General features: G+C 36.9%; 1 non-coding gene across 1 annotated transcript; it reads right to left on the bottom strand.

Annotated features, from left to right (window-relative positions):
- Positions 1–620: 620 nt before the first annotated feature.
- Positions 621–692, bottom strand: TRNAS-GCU (transfer RNA serine (anticodon GCU)). Its single transcript has one exon. It is a non-coding gene; the product is annotated as a tRNA-Ser (tRNA).
- Positions 693–9,810: the final 9,118 nt, after the last annotated feature.

Raw genomic sequence — 9,810 nt, 5'->3', positions numbered from 1 at the left:
ATTTGATGAGTAGGAATAAATAACATTTTAAATAATGCTAAAAATTACTGAGGTGATGTTACATCATCTGTAATTACTCAGAATGGACCACAGGGAGGTAAAGAAATAAATATATATATAAACCATTGTTTAAAAGACATTAAAATAGCATAGGAAAGATTCAGCTACAACTCAATGAAGTTCTAAGGGATAAATAATTAGAATAAGGGAGAGACATAGGCAAAAATAATACTATAGAAATAAAAGAAATAAATAAATCTTGTAACTCAGGAAGCCTGATTAGTTTCAAATTGGATAATTTTATATAGCGCTGAAACTATAAAACCCAAGGACAACTATGATATCTGAAAAGGAGTCAAAAATAAAATAAATTACCTGCAAGAAAAGAGAAGCCTGAAAGTAGTTTACTTTGCAATAATAATGACAAATATTCAAAGTACTTAGAGAAAATAGCATATTTAAATTAAGAATATCATCTTTACTAAACGTGAAAGTGAAGTTGCTCAGTCGTGTCCGACTCTTTGCGACCCCATGGACTGTAGCCTACCAGGCTCCTCAGTACGTGGAATTTTCCAGGCAAGATTACTGGAGTGGGTTGCCATTTCCTTCTCTAGTGGATCTTCCCAACCCGGGGATTGAACCCAGGTCTCCCGCACAGCAGGCAGACGCTTTACCATCTGAGCCACCAGGGAAAAGTAATATTTATTAAATTTAAATGCAAGTCATAAGCTTGGAGGAAGTACTTGTAGTTTATATAAGTGGATCGGCAGACTTTTAAGACAAGCCTCTAAGACTCCTGTTGTGCCTATTTTGTAAACTCCTTTCCCCTTGAGTACAGGTGGACCTGACATGAGTCCTTCTTAAAAAGGCTTTAGAAGTCAGAGACAGAAGAGGTCAATGAGATTTAAAGCTGCAGGAGATGCAGACATGCTGGATTTGAAGCAGCTGTCATATCCAAGAGAAGGCTTTTGCAAGGGGCCTCCCATCAAATGACTTGAGAATAACCTTCAGTAGCTGGGAACAACCCCCTTCCAACAGGTAACAAGAAAGTAGTGATGTCGGTCATAGAAGTGCAGAGAAATGAATTCCGCCAATGACCTGAGGGAGCCTAGAAGTTCCTCCAAGTGAAGACATACCTCACTGATTTCCTGATAGCAGCCTAAGGAAATCCTACTATGCACAGCTCCTCCCTAAATCACACTGGACTCTGAACCCACAGAAACCATGAGATAACATTTTTGTTGATTTAAGCTGCTAAGTTTGCGGTGATTTGTTACAGAGCAATAGAAAATTGAAATAGTAACCAATAACAAATTAGCATTCAAATATATAAAGATTTTACTAAGAAATAAATAATTCAATGTTAGCTAATGAAGCTAAGTCATGAGTAGGTGTGTCAAAAAATAAGTCATCAATTAGCATATAAAAGGGCTTCCCTGTTGGCTCAGGGATAAAGAATCCTCCTGCAATGTGGGAAATACAGGAGAGGAGGGGAAGGTTTCAACCCTGGGTTGGGAAGATCTGGAGGAGAAAAATAATAATCCACTCCAGTATTCTTGGCTGAAAAACCCCATGGGCAGAGGGGCCTGGTGAGCTACAGTCCAAAGAGTCGCAAAGAGTCAGACACAATTGAGGGACTAGGCGCACACACGCAGAATATGAAAAGACATTTAAGTTCATTTGTAATTGGTGAAATACAAATAAAAACCACTATGGGGTTCACTGTCAGAGAAACAACTGATGAAACAGTTGGATCATAGTCAGAATGCATGAAGATATGGATCAAGATCAGTTTGATACTGCTTGGAGCAGAGATGTGAAACAGAGAACAGAACATCAGAAGTCACATTGCTAACTCAGTACTCCAGAGAAACACTAACTACACATGTATGGATGTGAGAGTTGGACTGTGAAGAAGGCTGAGCACCGAACAATTGATGCTTTTAAACTGTGGTGTTAGAGAAGACTCTTGAGAGTCCCTTGGACTGCAAGGAGATCCAACCAGTCCACTCTGAAGGAGATCAACCCTTGGATTTCTTTGGAAGGAATGATGCTGAAGCTGAAACTCCAGTACTTTGGCCACCTCATGCGAAGAGTTGACTCATTGGAAAACACTCTGATGCTGGGAGGGATTGGGGGCAGGAGAAGGGGACGACAGAGGATGAGATGCCTGGATGGCATCACTGACTCGATGGACATGAGTCTGAGTGAACTCCAGGAGTTGATGATGGACAGGGAGGCCTGGCGTGCTGCGATTCATGGGGTTGCAAACAGTCGGACACAACTGAGTGACTGAACTGAACTGAACTGAACTGAAGGAATGCGGTCAAAAATATGCATAGAAATAATGCTAGTAAAAGCAAAAGAAGCAACTGTATTGAACCCAAATGATAATGATATACTGAATGCATATACTGTGTAATAATTCATTTACAGACATTTTGTATAGCAATCAAAATAAGGTTAAGTATATTAACATGAAGCACACATCATGTTGAATGAAAGCAAGTCATAGAGTACAAAACAGAGTATAATGATATTCATATATATTACAGAAACATTAGAAAATATTTGCTAGTGAGATATAGCCATGTCATAAAACAGAACATTTAAACTGATACACTCAAAACCCAGGAAAGTGCTTACACCTGAGGCCTTCAAGTATACTTCATTCAGGAACAAATAGTGACAGAGGCACTGGTTATATTCTGTTTTTTAATTTGGAGGGTTTTTTTCCTTAAATTTCAAAATGCATGCCTATTCATCTTGTGTGAATGAAACAATATTTTTGAAAACCCTTTTTTAAAAATAAAGCATAGTCACCTATATTGAATGTCATTCTTTCATGAAAATATGGTAATAGAATGGCATTTTTCTCTCAGGTTTTCTAACAACTTTATTATTCAAATTTCTAAAATAATAGAAACTATTACCTATCTTTTTTATATACCCCACAAACAAAAGATAATTCATCATTCACTATCTTGGTTTCTTATTTAGTTCTAAGGTATCTATATAACTCCCTAACATGAATTTATTGTGATTGAAAACATATAAATGAGTAACAATAGTTTCCTATTTCAAGAAAATATGAGAAATGTCAAGCGTCCTATATTAACACAGTTAAGCCATGTATCAGTTCAGTTCAGTTCAGTCACTCGGTCGTGTCCAGCTCTTTGAGACCTCATGAACTGCAGCACGCCAGGCCTCCCTGTCCATCACCAGCTCCAAGAGTTTACCCTAACTCATCATGTCCATTGAGTTGGTGATGCCATCCAACCATCTCATCCTCTGTCGTCCCTTTCTCCTCCTGCCCTCAATCTTTCCCAGCATCAGGGTCTTTTCAAATGAGTCGGCTCTTCACATCAGGTGGCCAAAGTATTGCAGTTTCAGCTTCAACATCAGTCCTTCCAATGAACACCCAGGACTGATCTCCTTTAGGATGGACTGACTGGATCTCCTTTCAGTCCAAGGGACTCTCAAGAGTCTTCTCCATCACCATATATACAGGTGACAAAAAAGCCAAAATAATAAAGAGCAGATGTTAGCGACTTTAGTCATTTAAACATCTAATGAATTTCATAAAGGTTGATTTAATTCATTGTGTAAAAATCACTATAAACAAGATATAAAGAATTCAGAATTCAATATTGTTTAAACTTGTAATTTATAATATCAAATGATTGATAAAATACTTAAAGAGATCCACATATCAAAAACATCATTCATTTTCAAACAAGTAAATTTACTGCTTAAATATTTTATCCTCATTATGTTTAATAAGGAATATGATTTTTTATGAATGCATGGTTTTCATTTGTTTCATTACTATTGACTAAGACATTTAAGGAATCTCTGGTATTTTATGCCAAAGCACAAATCCAAGTCTTTGTAAGAGAGGTTTATAAAGATGAGAGCACATTAACCAAATTCATTGAATTAAACAAGCTAAATCCTTTAAATGAGGTGTTTTGTAGAAAACAAATCATTTATTTGAAAATTAACTAAAATTAAAGTTGACTCAATTTCAAGCTATAACACTGTGTATTTAGTTCATTTCTGAATAGCAAGACAATGAAAAATTTAAAAGAACACCTGTGTATGTCAGCACTGAAAAATAATGAAATATTTTTTACTCTGCACAAAATTTCTGCCTTGAGGTTTGCTTTTTTTTTTTTTTTTCCCTCTCTCTTTCTTAAATTAATAGACTGTTCTTCAGGGCAGATTGGGATTTAGAGTAAAAGGAACAGAAAGTAGAGTTATTCTATATATCCCCTCAATCTTTCTGGTTTCCCCTATATTAACATTTGTATTAGTGTGTTTCATTTGTTATAACTGATGATCTGATGTTGATAAACTGTTAACAAAAGTCCATGGTTTACATTAGGATCCATTTTGTGTTGTACTTCCTATGTATTTTTGACAAATGCATATGTCTGCCATTATAGAATCTTACAGCATAGTTTCACTGCCTGAAAAATGCTGTGTTCTGCTTGTTCACTCCTCCCCCATAACAACTCTATGCCAGCTTCTTGGCAACCACTGATCTTTTTATTGTCTCCTTAGATTTGCCTTTACTGGAATGTCATATCATATGTTGAAATCAAACAGTATGTAGCCTTTTCAGACTAGCTTCTGTCACTTAGCAACATGCTTCAAAGGTTGGTCCATATTTGTTCATGTTTAGATAGATTATTGCTTTTTATCACCAATAATATTCCATCATATAAATACATCATATTGGTTTAGGTCATCTTGGTTGCTTCCAAGTTTTAGTAATTATGAATAAATCTGCTATAAATATTTGTTTGCATGATTTTCTCTGACAAGAATTTTCAACCGATTTGGGTAAATAACAAAGAGCATGATTGCTAGAGTATAAGGTAAGCAACCAACTGTCAATTTTTAAAAGTGGCTGCCACACTTTACATTCTGACCAGAAATGAATGATAGCTCCCTTTGCTACACATTCTCACCAGCATTTGATGTTGTCAGTTTTTTTTAGATTTTAATCATTGTATTACACAATAAGTTTGTAGTGGCTGAAGCCCCAATACTTTTGCCACCTGATGAGAAGAGCCAACTCATTGGAAAAGACCCTGAAGCTGGAAAAGATTGAGAGCAGGAGGAGAAGGGGGCAACAAAGAATAAGATGGATGGTACCACTGACTCAATGGACATGAGTTTGAGTAAATTCCAAGAGACAGTGAAGGACAGGGAAGCCTGGTGTACTGCAGTCCATGGGGTTGCAAAGAGTCAGACTCAACTGAGTGACTGAACAACCACAATAAAGTGGAATCTCATTGTTATAGTTCGCAGTACTTGGATGACAATAATGTTCATAAACCTGTATGTCTTCATTGGAGGCTTCCCTGATAACTCAGTTGATAAAGAATCCACCTGCAATGCAGGAGACCTCCGTTGACTCCTGGGTCAGGAAGATCTCTTGGAGAAGAGATAAGCTACCCATTCCAGTATTCTTGGGCTTTCCTTGTGGCTCAGCTGGTAAAGAATCCACCTGGAATGCAGGAGACCTGGGTTCAATCCTTGGGTTGGGAAGTTCCCTTGGAGAAAGGAAAGGCTACCCACTCCAGTATTCTGGCCTGGAGAATTTTATAGTCCATGGAAAAAGCTGGCTTAAAACTCAACATCCAGAAAACTAAGATCATGGCATCCAGTCCCATCACTTCATAACAAACAGATGTGGACACAATGGAAACTGAGAGAAACTTTGTTTTGGGGGGCTCCAAAATCACTGAAGATGGTGATTGCAGCCATGAAATTAAAAGACATTTGCTCCTTGGAAGAAAATATATGACCAACCTAGACAGCACACTAAAAAGCAGAGACATGCTTTGCCAACAAAGGTCTGTCTAGTCAAAGCTATGGGTTTACCAGTAGTCATTTATGGATGAGACCAGTGGTTCTCAATTTAACATTTTCAAAAGTTTCTTCAAAAAAACAGGTTTCATGATTATTATTAATCACTGCTCTATTTTACTCTTGCCATAATGATTAGACATGTATCTTCAAATGGTAAGATTACATGTATACTGAAATGAGTTCACACTATTTTTCTCAGATATTTTGTAGCTCAAAACTATGTACTTGAAGGTAAATATTCAGATACAAAGAAATCTGAGTGGAAGCTTTGTTCTTAGTATAGATATCATTTTGAAATGGAGTAAGACCCTAAGATCCTTCACCCTCATTTCCTGAACCTGCCTCTTGTCTGTGGAAAACCTTTAGCCAAAGAATATGTTTGATCAGAGACATGAGAAAATGCAGAAGCAAAGGAAAATGATCCTAGACCACACAGTAATAATTACATCATTAAGCAAAGTCAAGGAGCTACAGTTTCTTCTCAGGGCTATAGACAATATTCTGAGCCATATCTTGTGGATTGTCTTATAGATACTGAAATCCCTACCAGGTGGAAGAAGTTAACTACATGATGACTAGACTGTAGCCATAACCTAAGCTGCCATTCTTCTGAGAACTGGCTCCAAGGAAACAACAAGAAACAAACTCACCCTGGAACTGAAGATGAATAGTAGTAGTGTTAGTTGCTCAGTTGCGTCTGACTCTTTGCCACCCCACAGACTACAGACCACCGAACTCCTCTGTCCATGGGATTCTCCAGGCAAGAATGCTGGAGTGGTTGTCATCCCCTTCTCCTGAGGATCTTCTCGACCCAGGGATGGAACCCAGGTCTCCTGCATTGCAGGCAGCCTCTTTACCATATGAGATACAGGGAACTGAAGTCTAACTGTACTTCAACAATCAAGACTAACAATCAAGATGATGCTGATCAGACCACCACATGTCCAACTTCAAGATAACTGTCAGGACTGACTGTGCTGTTTCTGCATGTAGCCTCCTCCTTTTCTCTATAAAACTCTTGCCCACTGTCAGGGGAGGTGAAGTTAGCCTTTGAACAGGCATCTGTCTCCCTGCCAGCCCTCCAAAATGAAGCAGACTTTCCTGTCCACCAACCTGGCCTCTTTATTGGTTTTTGAGTGGCAAGCAGCTGGATATCACTTTTGGTTACAATTTCATTTTAAATATCATAACTTCTGTTACCATGTTATTGATGACTGAACACAAATTTTAAGATATTAGGAGATATTCAACCCTTCTGTTTTCCAGAATCTTAGAGCAAAGCCAAAGCCAAAAGTATATTTTGCTGAATTATAAGGACTTGTCGCTTCATTTCCATGGTCCTGATTTTCTACCTCAAAGTTTTGATCATTCTCCACAGTATGTTTACCTTTTCATCAGAATTGTCAATTAGAACTTTCTCTATTTGGGGGAGGGCCCATGTGCTTGCCAAATGTACATGCTGGCAGCATGTCTTTAAGACCTGGGTATACTCTATCTTCCCATCACTACTGATCTCTGTAATTGCTGTGAACAGTAAGTCACGGAAAATTAGACTACAAAGAGCAATTTAGAGAGCACATTTTAAGATATGAGATACTTTCATACTGTATACTAAACATTACTGGAATAAATCTCCAAAACAAATGTAGGAACCTTTGATCAGAGTGAACTGTAATGAGGAAGCTCGAATAAAATGCTATATCCACATAGCTTCTAAAAGATGCAAAGCAGACTGACAATCAGGTCTACCTAAATCCAAAAGCTACTTTCTTTACATTGTAGCCATAAAGAAATACCAGGATGTGTCTGTCACTTGCCATATTTTCAATACGATGGTTTGCAAGGTGGCAGCATGCTGATCAGGAAATGTGGCAGACAGTATTGTTAACCATATATTAATATAGCATAATAAACAACCAAACTTTCAGGTTTGGCAAAACTTTAACACTTGACTCTTGAAAAACAAAAATAAACAATAACAAAACACTAGTTTGTAATGCTTAAAGATTTTTGCAGTGTGAATATTCTCACTTATGACTATTTCTAGCTACTAAACTTCAAGGACTATGAAGTGTATCAGGTTTTTACTCTACCTGCAAGCAAAAAGGTTAGCTTGCACAGTTTCATGAGTACTGGCAGAAGATCCAAGACTCCTGAGTTAGAGACAAAGGAGAGTTTGTTACTCACAGCAATAGCAGTTGCCAGAATATCAGAACTTGTGCCATGCCCCAAATCTCAAATACTCCAGCGTCAGACAGAGAGGTGTAAGTCATACCTGCATGTGTGATACAGAAGAGGAACCCTAAGGTTAGATCTAGATCTTTCATAAGGGCAATATGCAAACAGACTTTTCCCAGAGAGAAATAGTAGCTCTATAGAGTATTGGACAACTAACCTGTCTTTTGCTCAGAAGAAAAACCATCCTTTAAATTTGTTTACTATACAAATGTCCTTGAAGAGATAGGTCATAACAAAGACAGTCGGCTACTCTTCTCAAGTGCAGAAAACAAGTGACCAATGAAAAATTATCTCCCAATACAAATGTGTTATCATTGAACAGGGAGCTGGGAAGAGATAAGCACAATTGATTGTTGTGAGTCAGAACAAGCCCTTTCAGGACATCATTCCTGAATATTAAAATGCTATTTTTAACAGTTAGGTGAGTAAGACCAATAGCGAAACAATTATAAGACATACATTAGAATCTTACTTATTTTTATTGAAACATTTATTCTAACTTTAAACAAAAAAGAACAGTTATCTTTCCCATGCCTGCAAAGTACAAGTAGAATAATTTGCTAAATCAGTACAGTATTAACTTCGCAATCCTGCCTTACTTCAGCAAATTCTTTGCAAATTATGTCACATACAAACGACCAAAGCATACCATACATTTTCATATCATGATCTCAATGAAATAAAACATTTTAGTATTGCTCAAATTCTAACATAAATGAGTTAAAAGACAGAAAGTTTAAGCTAGTACTGTCAAGTTGCTACTGTTTATTTTCATAAAAAATGCTTAAGACCTTCAAGATAAATATACTTTTGTAAGTTGTATACAGCTCAATAATTGGAAAAACCATTCAGTAAATTATGATTTATTCAATTAGGTAATGTGTTTATGAGTTTCCTTAGTTCTGTGTTTCCTTATATCATTGCATTTGACACATTGTATTGTAATTGTCCATTTTAACTGTGTATCTTTCTAACTATTCCAGGGCTTTTAACCTGAACTGCACATCAGAATGGGCCAGATGATTTGAAACACACACACACACACACACACACACACACACACACACACACATCCCATTCCCTTGGTTTATATTCAGAAACTTGATCAGTGGATCTGAAAACTGGCCAGTATATCTATATTCTTTACATTACCACAGTATAGTGATACACATCTTTGTTTAAAACAGCTGACCTACAGTGTGCTGTGAATGGCAGTGAATTAATCTGTACATTTTTGTTTTCCTAATGTGCATTTCAGTTTTTGAAGCACAGCAGGTGCTTAGTATATATCCACCTCATTTCCTTCCAGCTCACCTTAATAGAATTCAACATTTCTTTTCATAAAGAAAGATGACTGCAGCAGCTTCCTGAATGTTTTATTTTTCCATTTATTTCTTGCCTCTGTATAATAACATTTCCATCCAATATAAGAATCAGCTTCTTAAAATCTATAACTTGAATGTACAGGGAATTTCCAATGCCTTCTTATTCTAATAATAAGTGGAACCATATGAAATTACTCTTTCTGTTGTAAAAATGATCATATATTTTAGCAGTTTCATATGGTTGAACCTAAAAGATGTAGTCGGAAGTTTTTATCATGACCTACAAGCCATGGCACAAATTTTTACCTGTTTATTCTAACTCATCTTAACCCATCTCCTTCTTTTCTCCCCATAGCAGAATAAT

Source organism: Budorcas taxicolor, chromosome 16 (assembly GCF_023091745.1).
Source record: "Budorcas taxicolor isolate Tak-1 chromosome 16, Takin1.1, whole genome shotgun sequence".
Taxonomy (NCBI): Eukaryota; Metazoa; Chordata; class Mammalia; order Artiodactyla; family Bovidae; genus Budorcas; species Budorcas taxicolor.
Note: the sequence above shows the minus strand (reverse complement) of the source record. Positions and strands in the feature narration are given on the sequence as shown.